Here is a 20,189-nt window from a genome sequence, read left to right as displayed (position 1 = left end):
GACAAACAAAGATGATAAAAGTAAATTTGGAAATATATAGTGTGTAAAAAATTAAATGCAAGCTGTATAAGAATGGTATCTGCCTTGGTGTGACAATGTGTGAATTTGCATATTCACTAATAGGTTAATCTAGAGCAATTTTTCTTTCTCTCTTTTGAGGTAAATGTGTCATGTATACATTACCCCTATTTAAAAATAGATGTAAACAAACATCTCAGATATAATCAAGGTTAGCAATGACCTGTAACTCACATGAGAAAGGATGGGTCAATTTTCATTTTATAACAAAATTCAAAAGTTTAGACCTTACATGTCTAAGAAAAAAAGTCAAGTGGTGTTTAATATATCTTGCTTGGGTCATCTAAATCTTAGTAAGCAGCATATGTGAGGATAATTAGATACTGATACAGTAGTAACAATTGGGCAATTTAAGAGCAACTGTGATAGTTATATATTGAAAAGGATTACTCTAAACTCACCTCTCTTTTTGGCAGACTTTTCATTACATGGGCCACGAGATGCGGAGGTACAAGAGGTCACTTCTATGACTTCTGGGATCAGCCCATCTGAAATGATGATTTTTATGTACAGAAAAAAAACATACAGTATAGCAATATTCTAAAACAAAAATTAACTGCACCTGTATAAGAATGCTTGGTCAAATTTAATATACTCTTGTTTTGAGCAGATTGATTTGCAGAGGTACAGAGCAGTCCTTTTGGGAATCATTGTCAGTATCATCACTGTCTGAGTAGTCCACTTTGAGAAACTCCTTTGATAATTGATAGCTCTATGGAGGGAATTAAAAGAAATGTGTTGTTAGTTTCTGCAAGCTACTCTTATATGCTGTATTAATATAAAGACTAGAATTTCTTTGCTCAAAATAATTAAAATTTCTGTCCAATATCTTAACTGGTAGATGACCGGTGCTGTACACATCCTCTGAAATATGCCAAAACCTTATATCACATTCAATGCACAGGAAATTTTACATATAAAACATGGAAAAGGCTCCAAATTTTAAAACAAAGAAGCCACAAGAAACCATATTTCAGAAATCTGTTATGTGTGTGTGAATGATTGGCTTTGTTGGAATAACCATGACAACCTTAGATCCATACGGAGGGCCGCACAAGTAGCCATATTTAAGAAATCTATTATGTGTGTGTTTGAATGATTGGCTTGGTTGGACCCCCATGGACGCATGTTTCAACAATCCATCTATAAGTGTGTGTGCCACTGGTTCGTTTGGGCCCTATGAGGAGAACCACTAAAACCGTGTGATCCAATGGTTGGCTGAATGCTGTTTAAGGTACCTTCTGACTAAAGAACAGCTTTCCAACTAAAAGCTGTAAACTAAGAGAACAAGAAAAGGTCTACAAAGTTTATTTCTTACAACAAAGTCTAACTGAATGTTACCTGTTGGCTGGCATCTTGTTTGATGTTATCATCAGGGTCAGAGTCCTGCCAAGTTCTGGCTGGTTCAGGCAGCGCACCATCAACAGGAGCCTGAGAGCCTGTCACCTGGAATTAAAACCACAAATAACTTACCCACATCATACAGACACCACAAATGACAGACTAAAGACCTGTATAGTTAAATCATGTGAAGTTAGTCCCCAAAACCAAACAAGCTTTTCTAACTAAAGTGTTCCAGTCAGTTCTGGATGTCTAATCAGGTCCTATAACAGCATCTTTATGGATGTAGTGGAGCATCCTTCAGCATGACACTTTAGCCGTTTAGCTGTTGAGGATGTGTGGAACTATAGCTGTAATATAATCAGCCTCCATAATGTCCATAACCAAAATATGATCTAAAAACATGAGACAACCTTCGATCCATACGGAGGGCCCCACAAGTAGCCATCAGAAATCTGTTATTATGTGTGTGTGAATGATTGGCTTGGTTGGAATAACCAAGACAACTTTAGATCCATACGGAGGGCCCCACAAGTAGCCATCAGAAATCTGTTATGTGTGTGTGAATGATTGGCTTGGTTGGACACCCATGGGCGCATGTTTTAACAATCCATCTATAGGTGTGTGTGCCACTGGTTCGTTTGGGCTCTATGAGGAGAACCACTAAAACCGTGTGAGCCAATGGTTGGCTGAATGCTGTTTAAGGTACCTTCTGACTAAAGAACAGCTTTCCAACTAAAAGCTGTAAACTAAGAGAACAAGAAAAGGTCTACAAAGTTTATTTCTTACAACAAAGTCTAACTGAATGTTACCTGTTGGCTGGCATCTTGTTTGATGTTATCATCAGGGTCAGAGTCCTGCCAAGTTCTGGCTGGTTCAGGCAGCGCACCATCAACAGGAGCCTGAGAGCCTGTCACCTGGAATTAAAACCACAAATAACTTACCCACATCATACAGACACCACAAATGACAGACTAAGGACCTGTATAGTTAAATCATGTGAAGTTAGTCCCCAAAACCAAACAAGATTTTCTAACTAAAGTGTTCCAGTCAGTTCTGGATGTCTAATCAGGTCCTATAACAGCATCTTTATGGATGTAGTGGAGCATCCTTCAGCATGACACTTTAGCCGTTTAGCTGTTGAGGATGTGTGGAACTATAGCTGTAATATAATCAGCCTCCATAATGTCCATAACCAAAATATGATCTAAAAACATGAGACAACCTTCGATCCATACGGAGGGCCCCACAAGTAGCCATCAGAAATCTGTTATTATGTGTGTGTGAATGATTGGCTTGGTTGGAATAACCAAGACAACTTTAGATCCATACGGAGGGCCCCACAAGTAGCCATCAGAAATCTGTTATGTGTGTGTGAATGATTGGCTTGGTTGGACACCCATGGGCGCATTTTTTAACAATCCATCTATAGGTGTGTGTGCCACTGGTTCGTTTGGGCTCTATGAGGAGAACCACTCAAACTGTGTGATCCAATGGTTGGCTGAATGCTGTTTAAGGTACCTTCTGACTAAAGAACAGCTTTCCAACTAAAAGCTGTAAACTAAGAGAACAAGAAAAGGTCTACAAAGTTAATTTCTTACAACAAAGTCTAACTGAATGTTACCTGTTGGCTGGCATCTTGTTTGATGTCATCATCAGGGTCAGAGTCCTGCCAAGTTCTGGCTGGTTCAGGCAGCGCACCATCAACAGGAGCCTGAGAGCCTGTCACCTGGAATTAAAACCACAAATAACTTACCAACATCATACAGACACCACAAATGACAGACTAAAGACCTGTATAGTTAAATCATGTGAAGTTAGTTCCCAAAACCAAACAAGCTTTTCTAACTAAAGTGTTCCAGTCAGTCTGGATGTCTAATCAGGTCCTATAACAGCATCTTTATGGATGTAGTGGAGCATCCTTCAGCATGACACTTTAGCCGTTTAGCTGTTGAGGATGTGTGGAACTATAGCTGTAATATAATCAGCCTCCATAATGTCCATAACCAAAATATGATCTAAAAACATGAGACAACCTTCGATCCATACGGAGGGCCCCACAAGTAGCCATCAGAAATCTGTTATTATGTGTGTGTGAATGATTGGCTTGGTTGGAATAACCAAGACAACTTTAGATCCATACAGAGGGCCCCACAAGTAGCCATCAGAAATCTGTTATGTGTGTGTGAATGATTGGCTTGGTTGGACACCCATGGGCGCATGTTTTAACAATCCATCTATAGGTGTGTGTGCCACTGGTTCGTTTGGGCTCTATGAGGAGAACCACTAAAACCGTGTGATCCAATGGTTGGCTGAATGCTGTTTAAGGTACCTTCTGACTAAAGAACAGCTTTCCAACTAAAAGCTGTAAACTAAGAGAACAAGAAAAGGTCTACAAAGTTTATTTCTTACAACAAAGTCTAACTGAATGTTACCTGTTGGCTGGCATCTTGTTTGATGTAATCATCAGGGTCAGAGTCCTGCCAAGTTCTGGCTGGTTCAGGCAGCGCACCATCAACAGGAGCCTGAGAGCCTGTCACCTGGAATTAAAACCACAAATAACTTACCCACATCATACAGACACCACAAATGACAGACTAAAGACCTGTATAGTTAAATCATGTGAAGTTAGTCCCCAAAACCAAACAAGCTTTTCTAACTAAAGTGTTCCAGTCAGTTCTGGATGTCTAATCAGGTCCTATAACAGCATCTTTATGGATGTAGTGGAGCATCCTTCAGCATGACACTTTAGCCGTTTAGCTGTTGAGGATGTGTGGAACTATAGCTGTAATATAATCAGCCTCCATAATGTCCATAACCAAAATATGATCTAAAAACATGAGACAACCTTCGATCCATACGGAGGGCCCCACAAGTAGCCATCAGAAATCTATTATGTGTGTGTGAATGATTGGCTTGGTTGGAATAACCAAGACAACTTTAGATCCATACGGAGGGCCCCACAAGTAGCCATCAGAAATCTGTTATGTGTGTGTGAATGATTGGCTTGGTTGGACACCCATGGGCGCATGTTTTAACAATCCATCTATAGGTGTGTGTGCCACTGGTTCGTTTGGGCTCTATGAGGAGAACCACTAAAACCGTGTGATCCAATGGTTGGCTGAATGCTGTTTAAGGTACCTTCTGACTAAAGAACAGCTTTCCAACTAAAAGCTGTAAACTAAGAGAACAAGAAAAGGTCTACAAAGTTTATTTCTTACAACAAAGTCTAACTGAATGTTACCTGTTGGCTGGCATCTTGTTTGATGTTATCATCAGGGTCAGAGTCCTGCCAAGTTCTGGCTGGTTCAGGCAGCGCACCATCAACAGGAGCCTGAGAGCCTGTCACCTGGAATTAAAACCACAAATAACTTACCCACATCATACAGACACCACAAATGACAGACTAAAGACCTGTATAGTTAAATCATGTGAAGTTAGTCCCCAAAACCAAACAAGCTTTTCTAACTAAAGTGTTCCAGTCAGTTCTGGATGTCTAATCAGGTCCTATAACAGCATCTTTATGGATGTAGTGGAGCATCCTTCAGCATGACACTTTAGCCGTTTAGCTGTTGAGGATGTGTGGAACTATAGCTGTAATATAATCAGCCTCCATAATGTCCATAACCAAAATATGATCTAAAAACATGAGACAACCTTCGATCCATACGGAGGGCCCCACAAGTAGCCATCAGAAATCTATTATGTGTGTGTGAATGATTGGCTTGGTTGGAATAACCAAGACAACTTTAGATCCATACGGAGGGCCCCACAAGTAGCCATCAGAAATCTGTTATGTGTGTGTGAATGATTGGCTTGGTTGGACACCCATGGGCGCATGTTTTAACAATCCATCTATAGGTGTGTGTGCCACTGGTTCGTTTGGGCTCTATGAGGAGAACCACTAAAACCGTGTGATCCAATGGTTGGCTGAATGCTGTTTAAGGTACCTTCTGACTAAAGAACAGCTTTCCAACTAAAAGCTGTAAACTAAGAGAACAAGAAAAGGTCTACAAAGTTTATTTCTTACAACAAAGTCTAACTGAATGTTACCTGTTGGCTGGCATCTTGTTTGATGTTATCATCAGGGTCAGAGTCCTGCCAAGTTCTGGCTGGTTCAGGCAGCGCACCATCAACAGGAGCCTGAGAGCCTGTCACCTGGAATTAAAACCACAAATAACTTACCCACATCATACAGACACCACAAATGACAGACTAAGGACCTGTATAGTTAAATCATGTGAAGTTAGTCCCCAAAACCAAACAAGATTTTCTAACTAAAGTGTTCCAGTCAGTTCTGGATGTCTAATCAGGTCCTATAACAGCATCTTTATGGATGTAGTGGAGCATCCTTCAGCATGACACTTTAGCCGTTTAGCTGTTGAGGATGTGTGGAACTATAACTGTAATATAATCAGCCTCCATAATGTCCATAACCAAAATATGATCTAAAAACATGAGACAACCTTCGATCCATACGGAGGGCCCCACAAGTAGCCATCAGAAATCTGTTATTATGTGTGTGTGAATGATTGGCTTGGTTGGAATAACCAAGACAACTTTAGATCCATACGGAGGGCCCCGCAAGTAGCCATCAGAAATCTGTTGTGTGTGTGTGAATGATTGGCTTGGTTGGACACCCATGGGCGCATGTTTCAACAATCCTTCTACAGGTGTGTGTGCCACTGGTTCGTTTGGGCTCTATGAGGAGAACCACTAAAACCGTGTGATCCAATGGTTGGCTGAATGCTGTTTAAGGTACCTTCTGACTAAAGAACAGCTTTCCAACTAAAAGCTGTAAACTAAGAGAACAAGAAAAGGTCTACAAAGTTTATTTCTTACAACAAAGTCTAACTGAATGTTACCTGTTGGCTGGCATCTTGTTTGATGTTATCATCAGGGTCAGAGTCCTGCCAAGTTCTGGCTGGTTCAGGCAGCGCACCATCAACAGGAGCCTGAGAGCCTGTCACCTGGAATTAAAACCACAAATAACTTACCAACATCATACAGACACCACAAATGACAGACTCAAGACCTGTATAGTTAAATCATGTGAAGTTAGTCCCCAAAACCAAACAAGATTTTCTAACTAAAGTGTTCCAGTCAGTTCTGGATGTCTAATCAGGTCCTATAACAGCATCTTTATGGATGTAGTGGAGCATCCTTCAGCATGACACTTTAGCCGTTTAGCTGTTGAGGATGTGTGGAACTATAGCTGTAATATAATCAGCCTCCATAATGTCCATAACCAAAATATGATCTAAAAACATGAGACAACCTTCGATCCATACGGAGGGCCCCACAAGTAGCCATCAGAAATCGGTTATTATGTGTGTGTGAATGATTGGCTTGGTTGGAATAACCAAGACAACTTTAGATCCATACGGAGGGCCCCACAAGTAGCCATCAGAAATCTGTTGTGTGTGTGAATGATTGGCTTGGTTGGACACCCATGGGCGCATGTTTTAACAATCCATCTATAGGTGTGTGTGCCACTGGTTCGTTTGGGCTCTATGAGGAGAACCACTAAAACCGTGTGATCCAATGGTTGGCTGAATGCTGTTTAAGGTACCTTCTGACTAAAGAACAGCTTTCCAACTAAAAGCTGTAAACTAAGAGAACAAGAAAAGGTCTACAAAGTTTATTTCTTACAACAAAGTCTAACTGAATGTTACCTGTTGGCTGGCATCTTGTTTGATGTTATCATCAGGGTCAGAGTCCTGCCAAGTTCTGGCTAGTTCAGGCAGCGCACCATCAACAGGAGCCTGAGAGCCTGTCACCTGGAATTAAAACCACAAATAACTTACCAACATCATACAGACACCACAAATGACAGACTCAAGACCTGTATAGTTAAATCATGTGAAGTTAGTCCCCAAAACCAAACAAGATTTTCTAACTAAAGTGTTCCAGTCAGTTCTGGATGTCTAATCAGGTCCTATAACAGCATCTTTATGGATGTAGTGGAGCATCCTTCAGCATGACACTTTAGCCGTTTAGCTGTTGAGGATGTGTGGAACTATAACTGTAATATAATCAGCCTCCATAATGTCCATAACCAAAATATGATCTAAAAACATGAGACAACCTTCAATCCATACGGAGGGCCCCACAAGTAGCCATCAGAAATCTGTTATTATGTGTGTGTGAATGATTGGCTTGGTTGGAATAACCAAGACAACTTTAGATCCATACGGAGGGCCCCGCAAGTAGCCATCAGAAATCTGTTATGTGTGTGTGAATGATTGGCTTGGTTGGACACCCATGGACGCATGTTTCAACAATCCATCAATAAGTGTGTGTGCCACTGGTTCGTTTGGGCTCCATGAGGAGAACCACAAAAACCATGCGATCCAATGGTTGGCTGAATGCTGTTTAAGGTACAACAAAGTCTAACTGAATGTTACCTGTAGGCTGGTATCCTGTTTGATGCTATCATCAGGGTAAGAGTCCTGCAAAGTTCTGGCTGGTTCAAGCAGCGCACCATCAACAGAAGCCTGAGAGTAATTCAAGTAAAAGACACAAAAGTCTTCCTTTTTTTTTTTATAACAAATTAATATTCCAACTTGCATACTTGATCTTACTGACTTACTTTTTCACGCCATGGCCATTTAGAATCACCATAGTTGTAATCGATTCCAGTTCCCATTTCTATGTTTTTGATGGCAAAAAGGCACAAATGGGGCTCATCATTTACTATTATTTTTTTCATGGTGCAGTTTGGAGACAAATATATATACTTAATGGATAAATGGTGTAAAAATGAGTTTATTACCTTTTTGATCATCCATTAATCTTTCTACTAGTCCAGGTTTGTCCTTTGAGGATTGAATGTAAAAGGTTGCTTCATCAGCAGGCTTTTTTCTTGCTTTCCTTTTGGACTTTTCTGGCTCGAAAAAATAATTCAAAACATGTCAGAGAGTACTTTAACAAGCACTCTATATTAATTTTAAAAGATTTGTAATCATCCACTGTATAAAGACTGAAGGAATAAGCCTGGCCTGAGAACTAACAGAACAAGAGTGATTAAAGGAAGAATATTTTTCTATAATATTTTTCAGAAAATACTGATATATTAATGAAAATGTTTGTCGGTTTGAAGCTGAGCTTTGTTTCTTCTAACTAGTCACAGTTCCAACCAGATCCAAAAAAGGACTGAAACAGCCCTTTACCTAAGTGCAGGGGTGTCCAAGTCCAGTCCTCGAGGGCCGCATTCCTCCATGTTTTCCACGTTTCCCTCGTTAAACACACCTGATTCAATGATCAGGCTCCTGCACAGGTGTGTTTAACGAGGGAAACTTGGAAAACATGGAGGAATGCGGCCCTCGAGGACTGGACTTGGACACCCCTGGTAGAATGCACACAGACTGAAAACTAGATGTACAGACACTAAATAGTGCAAAAGCACCATTTACCCCATTATTATTTAATTGGGGTACTCCACCCCACCAACAAGACCTCCCTAGACCCCCCCAAAGATCACAGCATGTAGTAATTCTACATGTTCACAGCTAATTTTATTATCTCAATAACAACAGATAATGTCATGAGCTATTGCCGTCCCTACGTGGTCACTCTTCTACTTTCAGCTCTTCCTTGAGTCAATGTGTGTTGTGAACTGAATTCTTACGAACCCAAAAGCTGGACAAAAATATGCACGACATAACGCTGACATCCTGCTGAGTCACGTGTAGGCATGTCAAGACATGTCTGTCAGCAGACAAGAGTGCACATAAAAACATATTACAAAAACCAGCAAAGTAGGCACATGTATCATTACTTTTATAATGCAGTAACTAGATAGTAACTCAAATACCTTAAATGAGAATAACTTGTAACTATAACTACCTATTTTTAAAAACTAACATGGCCAACACAGAGCAGCACAGCAGCGGTGCTGCATCCAAAGAAAAGTTATTTCAATAGTTTTACCAGTATAACTCGTTATACTTTTCAGGAGCTACCAACTCGTTTTTATTATGTTTCTGTTTGAAAAGTGAACGTAGCATCCTGATTAGCGCTAGCTAATAAGCTAGTTTCCGGATAGTTTTATTTGCGTCAGAATGCTTGTGTTATCTAAAGAAAGCATTCTTACATGATAGAAAACCACCGAGACATACAGAAGACATGCAGATATATCATAACACTGAGCTTTACCACGTGTTTAACGAGTTTTGAAGAGGTTTCGGCAATTACGGCCAGAGTCCGGTTCTGGGGTTAGCAATTATGAAACATTAGCACATCGAAATCACCCTGAATATAACACGGAGCAATTATACATTCTGTCGTTCTCTTTTACACCATTGTTTTTAAAACAACTACAAGCTAAGATGAATGACAAGTTAAAAAGCCGGACATTCTGAGGGGAAAACGTTACGCCATCCGAGTGACAATATACCGAATCCGAAGCCATAATCATTGCATATAAACCCCTCGGGGTCTGGACAAAAAGCATTTCTACATCAGTTTCATGTACTTAGTATTTACATGCAGTTGATTTACTCACCGTGTATGTTGTGTTTCGATAGGAGCAGCATGTCTTCGTCGCGGAGCAGTCTCAGCCTTGCGCCGTCACACGTGGCGAAGTGCCGTTAAACCGGCGGTTTTAGCCGCATGAAGCTAACACATGCAATACCTGCTGATTAAACTAATATGTAAACTGATGGTAAAGAATAAATTACTATTTATTTATATCTTTATTTTTATGTTTAGAACATGAAAAATGCACGAGACAGTTTTTAAAATAAGCCTAATAGAATGAGCGTATTTTTATAAAGCAAACAAGTGTAATGAATATTAAAAAACATGTAGATAAATTGCAATTGTAATGCAGGAATTTTATGTTTACACTATTATTTTAGCTGCTATGGTTACTAAAATAATAATTCCTGGTTTAAATCTACAGGAAATAGCATTTTATTTTCTTAATCAACACTCGGATCACGAGGTGCCCTGATTGGTTGAATCACACACACTTCCGGTAGTGTGTATACTTGCAATACCACTTGCCACAGTCGGGGGGACGCTACTGAGCACACACACTTCACACACACATTTCTCAACATTGCGACCATGTGGGGTAAGTGAAAAAAATTCGTGAGGCATGTTGTTAGAGCATTTCAAGCTGTTTTAGAGTGGTTTCCCGAGCGGGGTCCAGGATTTTGGACCCCACAACGACACAGGGCCCCACTTTGTTGGTGGGCTCCCTGTCTTCGGACCCCCCATACTAATAAAAACAAGTGCACACACACACACACACACACACACACACACACACACACACACACACACACACACACACACACACACACACACACGTGCACACTCGCACACACACACACACACACACAGATATGCACATGCACTCACACCCGACTTGTTTAACACCGTGCTATTTCGGGATGACGATACAGGACTTGTTCAGTAGAATAATGTACCAGGATAAGATGAAATGATAGTGAATGACATAGGCATAATGATTGTTTATCATAAATATATTAACAACATTTAAAGACAATTTAGAAATCAGGGATCATTTTGTCAAATTACTACACACAATTCTTACAACCACGCGAGTAGCAGAACACCAACAAATCCTTTGCAAAATGAAACACCCATAAAAAATTAAATGTATCCAAAAAAATGTTTCCATATGAATCATCCACGACTGAATTTTGTTTGAACCATCTACATCATGATGTTGATAACCTTTCAGTGTTTCTATTTCTCAGTGATTATTGTAAGTGAAGTATTTAATTCTTCATTTCAATCATGAATTTAGTATATTTTTATTTCTCTCAAAATACCCAATCGAGTCAATATCTAAACAGAATCACAACAAAAAATGTCCTAGCTTTTATACAACCACGGTTGTACGTGACACTGTGACGTCAGTAAACATCAGACAACCATTCTATACAGGCAATGATTTGTATTCTGCTATACAGCAGATGTGACGATTACAGTGAAAATAAAAAATAAAACTAAATCTGGAAAAAAAAACTGAAATGTAAATACAGTCCAGAGAAGAGTTGAGCGTTATCTCTTTGCCTGGATGGGTCTTGCCAGAAAATTCAATCAAACCTTGACAAGCAGGTCTTGGTTAGTTTTGTGTTTTATAGTTGATAATGAAAGGGAGACAAACAAATGAGTTTGCGGACGATATTAATGGTTATCCTTGTGGCTTATTGATCGATTTTGATCTCAGGTTTTACTTAAATTAGACTGTTGTTTAAAAGATTTTGACAGTTGCACATGTTTGGAAATGAGTTCTCGTTGAACCTTGTGAAAATGTTTTGCCATTTTGATCTATTCTATTTGCTGGACCTCTCTGCATTTTGTATTCATTTCATGTGTTACAGTGACTCTACTGATACTGAGCAGACACTTCAGAAGGCAGAAGTGTTTCTAATATTATTTACTGAACCACACGAGGATAGGCATATTAAAAGTGGCTCTCACTCTGATGCAGTCTAAATTTAAGCTCTGACTGCTTATGCAAAAATATAACACTTATCAAATATCTTCCTGACCTTGAGTTGAGCTTTGCCCAACAGTGAAGCATTTTGGATGCCAACTGTTTTATACATTAAGGTGTGCTTTTAATTGAAATAAGATGGTGCACAGGGATTTGTTAGCTTTTTTTTAATGAACTCCCAGTCCCCATAGAGCTGTAGTTTTGTTCTTCTCTACACCCTTTGTTTCCTGGCTTCTATCTTTGTGCAGGAAAAAACAGATGACTAACACTGTTGTTACACAAAGACGGAAAGATTTAGTATGCTCGCTACAAATATACAAAATATTCATCCCCCTTCTTTGCATTGTATGTTTAGGCAGTTGAGATTTGTTTTTGTACATGGTTTCCTAAGACCATCCATCCATCCATCCATCCATCCATCCATCCATCCATCCATCCATCCATCCATCCATCCATCCATCCATCCATCCATCCATCCATCCATCCATCCATCCATCCATCCATCCATCCATCCATCCATCCATCCATCTTCTGTACCGCTTGTCCCCACAGAGGTCGTGGACGTGCTGCAGTCTATCCCAGCAGTCATTTTTTTTAAGTTGGTAAGACACCACTGAGTGATGTAAAAATGAAGCTTCATGACACTACCTCTAAAAGCACACTCACCATTTTTTAAACACCTTTCTTGAAACCAACAGTGCCATCTAGAGTTGTCAAAAATACAACTGGCTCATGAAGCAAATTTGAAGCTTCATTTTCCCATCACTAGTGGAAATATTTTTCTGTGTTAACCAACACCATGATGCTTATGTTGTGATTTTAGAAAACAAAAAAGAGGCTTCACAATCATCTACTATTGTACCCGCTTGGTCTATGCAAGTAGTAAAAAAAGACAGTGCAAGTGAATGAAATACTCTTCCAATGGTGTCTAAATATATGTACAATGCTTATGTGTGTACAACAAGAACATTAGTACCTCTTGAATAGCACCATTTTCCTAATCCTTCACTGATCATTCTGCTCACTCATCAGAGCTTCTCTTTTTACAAATCCAATTCCACTCTGCCAGTGCCAATTTCAGGTGCTCTCCCTCTGGATTGCAGCACCGCGCCGATTTCAATAGAACAAACTGAAATTGGCTATTCAGTCCCCTGTATCGATCCTGTCTTGTTAAAAGTAAGCACTCAACGTTGAGAGCTGCCAACACAGTCAGCCGTAGTTTAGGGCTGACTGTGATAAAATGTGTGTGGTGTGTGTGTCTGTGTGTGTGTGTGTCTGTGTGTGTGTGTGTGTGTGTGTGTGTGTGTGTGTGTGTGTGTGTGTGTGTGTGTGTGTGTGTTGGTTTTGTCAAAAAGCAATGTCAAAGTACTTGATCCGCATGTTAAAGAAAGATTAAACACCTATTTATGTATCCATTTAAACTCCAATTTTCATTGAGTAGAGTGCAGAAGAAAAAAGCAGTTAACAAGCACACAGATGAAAAGGTACAGGTCAAGGTCGGTCAAGATTATTTTCTGTGCATGGCCTCCTCAGTCTTGTAGCATGTCTCATTTCAGTTGTTGATGAGACCCACCACAATCATGTTATCCTTAAACCTGATGAAAGTGTTGGAGCTGTGCGTTGATGTATAGCCATGAGTCAGCAGTGTGAAGAGAAGGGGCCTCAACACATATCCTTGGGGTATTCTGTGTTCTAGAAGATGGTGCTTGATGCTTTTGATGCCAACCTGTACTGCCCGTTAGATCTTTAGCAACCACTTGTACAATGAAATGTTGCGTCTCAGTTGGTCCAGTTTGTGGAACAGCTGTTGGTGTTGAATGCTGAGCTGAGGTTTATTAACAGCATTCTAAAGTAGGAGAGCTTAGTACTGCCTGGATGAGTTACACCATACCATGAAGCGTGACAACACATTGTTCTTCTCCATGTTGGATTTAGAGTATTGTTGTGAATGAATCAACAGTGCTTAGACAGTAGTGTTTGTAGCCCTGTAGTTCACTTTATTATCTGAGTTATGTCCATTCTCAAATACTGTAATAAACACTCATTAATACTAAAGAGAGCGTTACTATACAAGCAAGGATGTGAATATATATAACTGGGCAGTGACCTTGTGAATTGTGCTCTTGTATTCATTTGAGTTATAGAACGTCAGAAGCAAACACAGGTGTGAGAGAGATGAATACAATGTTCTCCGCAAACATCATACTTTGTTTTGGGATCAATTTAGTATTCCATAATCTATTTAGCATTAAATGCCTGATGGTAAGTTTATTCCTCTTGCTCTCATCATACTGTGTGAGCGGATGCTATGCCGGTAGCAACAAGGAATTTCCTCGTTGCCATGGTAACTCTGAGCTGCTGAACTTTTGTCAGGTGCCAAGAGCTCACATGCAGTAGAATTGTGTTGGTTATGTGAGTGTGCATGCAGGCGCCTGTGTCTGTGCATGCTACCTCACTGAGTTTTTCAAGGGTAGAAAGGAAACAGTGTGTATACTTATCTTTGTGAAAGACTGCAATTCCCCTTTTGCTCTCTCATTCTCACTCTGGCAGCAGCCGTCTCTCTCTCTCTCTCTCTCTCTCTCTCTCTCTCTCTCTCTCTCTCTCTCTCTCTCTCTCTCTCTCTCTCTCTCTCTTCTCTCTCTCTCTCTCTCTCTCTCTCACTCTCTCTCTCTCTCTCTCTCTCTCACCCCCCTCTCTTTCTCTAGTTTATTTCTGTCTGTCTCTTAATCTGTCTCTCTCTCTGTCTCTCTCTCTTAAATATATTACCTATATCTTGCAGATACACTGCTGTTGTATGCTTCACCTTTTCATTAAAAATGACTTAAAGGGACACCTCATCTTCATCACCTTTCTCCTCCCTTTTCCCTTCATCTCATTTTACCTCCTGCACAAGAAACAAAAAGTAAATTAACGTGCACATTGCGTTTACCCTCTCTTTCAACAACCTTCACCATGAGATACACATTCTGTGTGTACACACTGTCTTGATGTTTTAACTGGCTATCAAATGCTGCTCTCTCACTTGATTCTACTTTCATTTCATTTTTTCATTTCTATCTTTCTTCCTTCACCTAATGATCTTCACAATACATTTGAGGAATTATGTCCTTGAGTGAAAGTGTATTTCTGTTACAATCTAAGTCTGGATGCAAAAATAACAAGTTAAACATTACAGAAACAGATGAAAATGTTCTTTTTTTGACACGTTAGATGTATCCAATGGAGTTTTGTGCATGTGTGTGTGTGTGTCTGTGTTATATGGGGTGAATGGCTTGTTGTTAGACTGTGGCCGAGCCTGCCAACACAAAGGCCTTCTCTTAGACTTCAGTTAATCAATATGCAGCTCTTCCCCGCATCACTGTCCTTGTGTTATAAATACGTGTACACACACGCTCTAAAGGGAAATGGACGCACACACTTCATCAAAATTCTGGTCCAACGTCACTACTGCCCTTGTATAAATAAAAAGTACAAAAAGAGTTAGGGAAAGCACAGATCTTGAACAGGTCTACAATTCCAAACATAGGTGGATATGTTGATATCCACCTCACAAACACATCAGAAAGCAGAAGATACCTCTTTAAATGATGTTAAATAGAGCAATACAATCTGCTCACACCAACTTATAGGGCATTGTACATATACATTCTATATTCTATTAGACCTGGCCTATTTTCATGCAAAATTAGTGCCACTGCGCCTGTATGAGCTCCCTGGGCACAGCCCTGCTGTAATGAGCTTCACAAAAGTGGCTGCAATACACTTTGTAAAAGTGGCTGAAATGCTGCGCTGAAAATCTTGTATTCAAAATGAGTACGACTTGTGGTAAGGCTTAAGGCAATTGGTAAGAATTGTAACAGAAGGAGCTAAAGTATCAATATCAAATATATTTTTTTTCAGCTGGAGTTGGAATCAATGAGGACATAATAGACGGACCGCAGATATACAAAATATTCTTAGTTTGCATAGTATCCGTGCAGAAACAAATTGGTGCAATAATTGATACCGATACACTGACAAATACTAGCAGAAAGTTTTAAGTGTTGCCATCAGTTGAGGTATGCAATGCATGAAAACAATAAAATAATTAAGGCATTTGAAATTTGAGGTGACATTGGATAGTCAATTAAAATGCTTCGTGAAGTTAAAGAGATCCATATAGTTTAAGATGAAAACAAAAGTATCCTCTAGCTACTTGTAATTTTCTGCTCCTGCTTTGACTCAACGCAGGAACACTGCGTCGAGGACGGACTATCAGGTAACCTTTGTGTGTAGGCCTGCAGTCAAATTTCCACTTAATGTACATTTCATGCATGAGATTGTGTGTCAATGGGTTAATTGTTCAAAGTGGAATGCTTTAGGATTATATTAAAAGGTATATTCCTGAAAAGTAAGGCAGCATAATGTGATTAGGTAATGGGCCTTGCATTTAAACAAGTGAGTATGATGTCAAATAGGTTGTATTTCACAATGAAAATGGGCTGTTCATAAAAATATTACAAAGCCCAATTCCAATTAAAATGGAACATTGTGTTCCAAATATAATGATTTCCAAATCCTTTTCAAGCTACTATATTCATGTGAATACACTAAAAAGACAACAATTAACCTTAAGAATTGCATTTGTGATCATTTTTAGCTTGGTAGATTTCAATTACTTTTTTTTCTCATCAGTTATTTGAATTCTTTGGATTGTAGAATTTCTTTTTCAGGTTTTTGAGGTCTTTTGTCGGACAGGCTGTCAGACGGGTTATATTTAAGTAATTCTTTGTTTGAAGACGCCTTAAGGTAACTGCGCTTGGATGTGCTTGGATGTGGTCAGTGAAATGGAACACCTTTCCAAAAATGTGATTAGCTGCCTGGGGCATTACCTTTTCCTCATAAGGAGGTTTAAATACCATTTATGTCATTTAAAATATGACGTTAACTAAAACTAAACTAAATATTTTTGTTGCCTTTACTTAGTGTGATGGGCTTTACATTCAATCGGGCAAATTTAAAAAAAGAAAAAGAATTCGAGAACTAGATGAATACGTTTTAACGGTACTCTGTTCACTCGTTACGGGGTGTGATAAAGACAACCAACACTCAACCTGGACAAATAGATGTTTAGATGACCGGGGCAAGCACGAAGAACTAAAGGATCACGGTGGTGTGAGGAAAAGGTGGATATACAGGAGATGCATGGAGCAGAAGACGAGAATAGCCCTCCAAGTCCACGAACTGGCCATGTCTTTCGCTTGGTCTGTCTCTTACATCACTTGGCCTGTCAACCCTGCTGACCTGAACAATCCATCAAGTGCTGCTACTGCTGCTCCAAGGGATGGGGAGGAAGATAAGGTTGTAAGGTGAAGGAGAGAAAGAAAAGACTGATTGAGAGACTCCAGTCAGAAAGAGATGACACCCACCCCAGGTTAGCTCAGAACAGCACCGGAACAACGTTCCTGGCTAAAGTTGTGACACCGGACCTCATTCACAACATTGGGTAGAATGGCGTCAATTGCATTGGTACTAATAGGTCTGAAATAATGACATTAAAACATCAGCAGTGCCACTGTGTTAATTTGGCCATAACCTCAACAATTACCAACAACTTCCTATGGCATCACTTGCTATTATCTTGAGTAAAAATATGAGGCGTCCATGTAAAGTGCGACGTTTATCTGTTTAAGTGGCTAACAATTAATTGAGGCTCTGCATCACTGAGATTAAGGGCCACTGTTTGAGGACATAAAGTGTGCCAATTAGGGTAAGATGACAAGCGCTAAAACAAAGAATGCACTTTATTTCGAGCAAGCTTTTTATAGAATTCCATTTTTGAATTTCAAGGGGCCTGCACCCCGAGTTGGTTCTCTGATGGTAAAGTGTTTGCCAATTAAATGAAGCGGCAATTTTTCCTTGTGAATGCTGTGTAACGTGTTTTATTAATGTGAAAATAATTTGGAGTAATGACCAGTGAAATTTTTGATAAATCACCCTGACATTGCTTCGAGTGGCTCAAACTTATCACCCATGTTTGCTTTAATAGGCGAGCAAAGCTATTTGAGGTTTACATTACGTTCTTCTCATCCACCTGCCCAGTTCCTCCTATCACTGCACAGCCAAAATGGAATCCAAACTCCACACGAACAAGACTAAACATTTACTCAGGTGAATCAGTGGAGCATGCTATATAGCTATACAGTGCTTGACTTCTTCTTGTCCATTACTTCACTTGATTATGGTGTGTCTCCTCACCCCTCCATCGAATCTTATCACACCTTTACTTCTCATTGCCTTGCAGGATGGAAAGTGCAAGAGCGGAGAAGACCAGCGGGGATGAGGAGATAGTAGACAGAAGAGTGACAGCAGCTCATAGCTGTAGAGGCTGTGTGTATGCGTGAATGTGTGTGTGTGTGTGTGTGTGCTCTGTCTTTCTGTTTTTTTTTTCATCTCAATCCAACTGTCTCCCCATCATGTGTTCTCTCTCAAACACACACACAGCAGGGGGCTGTGTTCCTCTCTGTCTAGTTCTGTTTCCCTAAGGGTTCTCCTCACCACTCATACATATTTGAGATCTGGTGCTGCCCTCTGTGCCTGACAACAGAATTCCTTCAAGCACATGCATATGAATAGACATATTTGGACTAATGTTTTGCACGCCAATCAAACTGAATACCCAGAACATCACGAATAGTTGGAGGGAACACTATTGCTCACAACTTCATAAGGCACCAGAGACTTAACGGCAAAAACAAACAAACGGGTTAAGAGAGAAAATAACACAGTGTAGTCTGTACAAGCAGGCACGAGAATGGATTGATGGATGGATCACGGTGACCAGCAGTGTTTGTTAATACAGCCGCTGGTTGCCATGGAAAGCCGGTGGCACCATCCCAGCACAGCATCTGAAGGATACAAAGTGGAGTCGTCAAATTGACGAGTGCGCCGTAGTTAAAGGAGTATAACTATTTTTTATATTGTTTCGTACCAAATAATTTCACCATGGGAATAAAAGCTACATAATTATGAAAACTCAATTATGAAACCATCAAAATGACGGCTCGGTAGTTCTACCGTTAAAGCTTGTCGCGAAAGGTCTGGGCCCGGATGTAAATGTATGACTCATACCTTGAGAAAATCAGGAAATGCCAAGCAACACTTTATTACCATGGTAACGATGCAAGTTCATTTTACATGAGGTCAATCTATCACAGCACTGGCCTCATCCACTCAATCGGGCAGTGTTGAAACAGGTGTTTTGCATGGGTGCTTTCAATACTAATATTACCGCTTACAAGTCATTTTTAAATCCCTCGAGCTTCTTCTGACTAACAACGCCAGCATCTATATGAAGAGGCATGTGAGTTGGGGGATGCATGCAAGTGTGGGTGGTTGTGTGCTGATCTTCTAAAAGCAGTCAGGCCTTAATTAAACCAACGCTTGTATTGTTGAGCTAATACTAATGATGCAAGTGATTCACAATAATTAGGCAAAAATCTCCACAAATCTCTCCCTCTCTGCTGCAGTTGCTGGACCAGCAAAATATATATACACACACAAACACACACACAAACACACACACAAACACACACGCACGCAATATTATATTATATTATATTATATTATATTATATTATATTATATTATATTATATTATATTATATTATATTATATTATAGTAATTATATTATATTATATTATATTGTATTATATTATATTATATTATATTATATTATATTATATTATATTATATTATATTATATTATATTATATTTTATTATATTATATTATATTATATTATATTATATTACATTATATTATATTCATGCACACAATTCAGAGGTGCAGGCTTTGATTCCAGCTTCTTCCACGGTAGGCTGATTGACCACTCCAAACTGTCCGTAGGTGAGATATTGTGAGTGTGGGTGGTTGTTTGTCTGTGTGCCCTGCAATTGGCTGATGACCAGTTCAGTGTGTATCCCACCTACCACCCAAAGACTACTGGGATAGGCTCCAGCACATATGCGACCCTTGTGAGGATAAAGAGGTTCATAAAATGGATGGATGGATAATAATAATGTGTTTTATGTTGGATTTTGTACAGCATTCTGTCATAGTTCAAACAACACATTTATTGAAAAAGGAAAATGTTAAAAGTACTGCATGCTTTTCCTCCAATGAGGAATGTTTGAGTGCATGCTCACATGTCCATTATTATACACAGTATACCCTAAATGCATTATACATAAGCAGGGTACAATGTGCTATTTGAACCCAATTGACCTGATAAATTTGATGTTTGCTTCAATGCT

At 39.6% G+C, this 20,189-nt stretch overlaps 1 protein-coding gene and 1 long non-coding RNA gene across 6 annotated transcripts in view; one reads left to right on the top strand and one right to left on the bottom strand.

The window, feature by feature from the left end:
- si (sucrase-isomaltase) overlaps positions 1-569 on the bottom strand; it is a 45,934-nt gene extending 45,365 nt beyond the window's left edge. For both annotated transcript variants that reach the window (XM_088380890.1, XM_088380891.1), the window contains exon 1: positions 480-569. The gene's annotated coding sequence lies outside the window, so the exon portion shown is untranslated. The remainder of the gene's footprint in view (positions 1-479) is intronic.
- Positions 1-19,464, top strand: part of LOC148395009 (uncharacterized) — a 106,924-nt gene extending 87,460 nt beyond the window's left edge. For 3 of the 4 annotated variants that reach the window (XR_015859445.1, XR_015859446.1, XR_015859443.1), the window contains 2 exons: positions 17,978-18,046; positions 18,180-19,464. This is a non-coding gene — a long non-coding RNA (uncharacterized LOC148395009). Of the gene's footprint in view, positions 1-17,924; positions 18,047-18,179 lie in introns of all 4 variants that reach the window. The other variant, XR_015859444.1, reaches the window with a different exon arrangement.
- The last annotated feature ends 725 nt before the right edge of the window (positions 19,465-20,189 follow it).

Source organism: Syngnathus floridae, chromosome 7, assembly GCF_059516105.1.
Source record: "Syngnathus floridae isolate MCC-2025c chromosome 7, RoL_Sflo_1.0, whole genome shotgun sequence".
NCBI lineage: Eukaryota > Metazoa > Chordata > Actinopteri > Syngnathiformes > Syngnathidae > Syngnathus > Syngnathus floridae.
Note: the sequence above shows the minus strand (reverse complement) of the source record. Positions and strands in the feature narration are given on the sequence as shown.